The sequence below is a fragment of the Lathyrus oleraceus genome, chromosome 3 (assembly GCF_024323335.1).
Source record: "Lathyrus oleraceus cultivar Zhongwan6 chromosome 3, CAAS_Psat_ZW6_1.0, whole genome shotgun sequence".
NCBI lineage: Eukaryota > Viridiplantae > Streptophyta > Magnoliopsida > Fabales > Fabaceae > Lathyrus > Lathyrus oleraceus.
Genome location: NC_066581.1, coordinates 68,421,394 through 68,425,742, shown reverse-complemented (window position 1 = coordinate 68,425,742; position 4,349 = coordinate 68,421,394).

Below are 4,349 nucleotides of genomic sequence, written 5' to 3'. Positions count from 1 at the left end.
TTGTGTATGACATCTTGAAACAATCCTGCATGAACATGTCTTTCATTTAAGCTCCAGCAGGTACACATATATCAGATGCCATGACCTTGTGTATGACATTCTGAAACAATCTTACATGAACATGTTCTTGAACTCCAGCAGGTACATAGGATATCTCATGTTAAGACATCACACATAACATCTTGTGAACACTCTTTGTTTTACCAAAATTGTTGCCAACACTTAGAATCAACAAACTCCCCCTTTGGCAAATTTTGGCTAAAACATACATCTATCCTTTTTGTTCACAAGGTAATCTATCAGCAGTTAAACAACATAACAATAGTTTAATCAGCAGCAGAAGCAACACAATTACTAGCTAGTTACTAGTAATACACACATGCACAAGGGTACTTCTCCTCCCCCTAAATCTGTGCAACAAAAACAGAATTACTAGTTATGGATGCAACTAGTAAGACACACAAATGCACAAGGGTACTCCTTCTCCCCCTAAACCTGTGCACACATCAAACATCTTCCATGAACATAACAGCTACTGTAACCACAACACCTATACCAGCCAGAATGTCATTCTGACACCTGCTTCAACATCAACACATGTGCACCATATCAGACATCCTCTTTGACATCTGTAAATAGAATAACATTCTGTTTTAACACCTGTGCACTTCCTTCAATAATAGTTGTCCTTCAGTTCAGCTACATACATCTCACAACTCCACAACTGCTTCCACATCAACATTTCTCCCCCTTTTTAGTCAAAATTGACCAAAGGTGACCAATTAGACAAAATAAATGTCAATTAGCCTAACAGAGAATGTCAGATCAGATGTTATAACATTAAAAATGTTAAAACATAAAAGTTAGGCAGTACAAACCATCATCATACACAACTGTTATAACTGAGATAATGAACACATCCAAGGAACTCATTAAGAGCCCAAAATATTACAAACAGGCATCAATGAGGACTGCCACAAATTACACATTTAAAAAAAACAATAAAACTTCAGCATCCAAATAGCAGCACCAAAACAGCTTCCAAAACAACAGTCACAACAACCACACAACACACCTCACACAATCTTCAGTCTTCAACACAAAAGAGGGGGGGGACCATCAATCAGAAGAAGAAGTATCACCTTCACATTCACCTTCAGAGCCTTCAGAGCTTTCAGAGCTGCCACTAGATTGAGCTTTTGACCTCTCTCTTGAGGTATTTGCATCTGAATCTTCACCAGCCTTCTCTATTTCTTCCTTTTCTAGGCTCCTAATAAGAACTTCCAGAGATTCTTTTCTTGCCTTGGCTACCCTTATACCATTATCCAGTTCCTTGCAGGTATCTTTTAGTTGATCAATTAAGCTTCCTTGAGATGCAGGCTCCCTTCTGGCAGATGTCATGACAACATCATTGACATGACTTCCCTCAAACAGCTTATAATGAATGGATAATGGGGGATTTCTTCTGCTTGGAATGTCATTTGTATTGAGTATGTCTGGTTGTTGACTCAAGATAATACCACAAATAATGGATGGGAAGGCAATGGGCAGCTTCACAACATTTGTGGAGGCATGTCTGATAGTTTGATCAAATACAAACCTTCTAAAGTCATAGTTTATCCTGGTTCCAATTGCATGAATGATTCTTCCAAGACCAATGGAGATGGTATATATATGATTAGTAGGCACCCAGTTGGCTGAACCAATCTTGTGTAAATGGAAGGAGATATTGTCTAGGTGCAGCAGCAGCTTTGCCAGAAGACTTCTTAACAGCATGCCTTTTTGCAGGGGAGATGTCTGGGACATCGTCTTCGACATCCTTATCAGAGTCAGAACTGTCTCTTTCTTTCCTTTTCCTAACCTCAACTTTACTCCAAGATTTGGAGGGTCCTACACCAACAGCCTTTTTCACTCTTCTTGCTGTTCTCATTTTAGCCACACTTTTTCCTTTTCTAGTCCTCAGCTTCTCAGCTAGACTTGGTTTTACAAGATGGACCAAAGTGTCATCCTCTTCTTCAGAGCTTTCTACCTCTAGGTTAATAGTATTCTCCTGAGACATATTTGCTGGTTTCTTGCTAGGTAGGGTTTTTCCTAGAGAACATAGCCCCTTAGCAGCCACTTCCTTTTCTGACCTAGATGAGTCATCATCTTTCTCAGCTTGGGGTTCCTCCTCAGGAGAGGGGTCCCTTCTGGACAGAGGGGTAGAAACACCCTTGACTGAATGCCATTCACTTAGTATCCTAGTAACTAGGTTCCTAATGGCACGATCAGCATAATGCATGTTCTTTGGAAGAGGAAATTTATCAGGGATATTACCTTGTTTACTTCCAGCAGTGGAAGAGGGACCTGGGGCGTCACCGGGTATCACACACAGAGGAGTGACATCCAGCACGTCTTCATCTAGAAACTCCATGGATGGAGTCTTTGCATGATGAGAGGGTTTTGACCCAGATGATGAAGGATGTTGAGACATGTTATTGAACTTTTGAGAGAAGGTTCTTTTCCCTAGCAGAGGTCCTCTGAGAGTTTTGATGAAGATGGAAAGAGTTGTGTTCAGGTAGCGTATGCATATGACATAAATACTATTTCCAATATAAGGTAATGATTCATCATTAATGTGGCTCTTTCTTTTAATTGGGCAAACACTATTTTTATTACCTTTTCCACTCCATATTAATTGCCATAATTTCTCAAGAATCCAAATCCCTAATTTCCCTCTTACATATTTAAGGTGAATATCATCCAAATCCCCTACAACCTTGTCAGCTAGTTGCATTTCATGCTTTAGAACTAAGAATTTGTTTTCCACATATTTTCTAATTGGGTGATGACAACAAATAATGTACTTGGTCCAACTGTGCTGAATATGATTTTTGGACATAGTTGCAACATACAGGTTGTCATAATACAATGTCATGACATCGTGTGTGACATTGTATGCAATTAGCAGTAGTTTCATCCAACCTAGTTGAGAACAGCTACTTTCATATGATATACTTTCATCACCAACATCATTTTTTTCTTTCAAATGTGTAGGAGCAGGAGTCCTTTCACTCTTCATCTCAATCTTCTCCACATTGTTCTTGGTACTTTTGCTTTGAGATAGACACATAGTCCCTTATGGTCCAGTTCCAACAAAGCTCTTTCCAATTTCAGACTGCATATGCTTAGTCACATGTCCACCCATTTGATCTAACTTCTCAGCTATTTGGGCCATCATGACCTTTTCTCCTTTGAAAGTGAGTTTAAGTCTGAGCTTCTGGTGTGACATCCTTGTCTGACATTTCCCACAGACTTGTCTCTCATTACTCTTGAGGGTTCTTCTAGCAACTATTTTCATCTCTTCCTCTTTGTCATAGGAACACTTTGAGGAAAAACCCATTTGAGAGCTCCACATGTAACAATTGTCTTTGGTCCTGACTCCTTTCATAATCATTTCATTATCTTTGTTAAAAATTAGATATTCAGACCTTGATCACATAGTTGACTGATGCTTATTAGATTTGCAGTCAAGCCCTTAACAAGTAGAACCTTGTCAAGTTTAGGAACTCCAAGACAATCAAGCTTACATGTTCCCTTAATTTCACCTTTTGCTCCATCTCCAAAGGATACATGGCTTATGGTATGATGATGGAGGTCAGTTAGCAGGTCTTGGTTTCCAGTCATGTGTCTGGAACATCCACTATCAAAATACCACTCTTCTTTGGCTGAGATTCTGATGGGAATGCGAGCTAATAGACTTGTAACATTAGTCTTAGGAACCCATTGCTTCTTGTTGATAGTGAGTCTATTGATGGACAGAGGTAGGGTAACCATACAACTTATAGCAGAAGGGTTTTAGATGGCCAAATTTCCCACAGTAATGGCATCTCCATCTTTGGTGTTTCCCTTTCTGCTGTCTTCTCCTGTGATGTTGTGACATCTCAGGACTGCTCTTACTATTACTGTACCCTATTCCAGATTTGTCTCCTGTGATTAGTCTAGTTTGGAGAATCTTGTCTAAGAAGTCAGATCCATTGTTTAACATCCTTACATACTTGGTCACCTCTTCTAGTTTTGAGTTTAAGAGCGTAGCTTCAGTTTTTAACTTGGAGATGGTTTCCATATGTTCTGCCTTTTCATTCTCCAGCTGCACTATCTTCTGGATTTCAACTTGTTGACTTTCATCTAGCTTGACCTTTAGGGCCACTGCTTCTGTTTTTAATTTGGAGATGGTTTCCAATTGTTCTACCTTCTCATTCTCAAGTTGAGTTATCCCCTTCTTCTGGCTTTCAACCTGTTTACACAGCTCCATACTTTTGTGACACAACTTTCTGTAGGTAGAGGCCAACTCTTCAAAGGTCACTTCT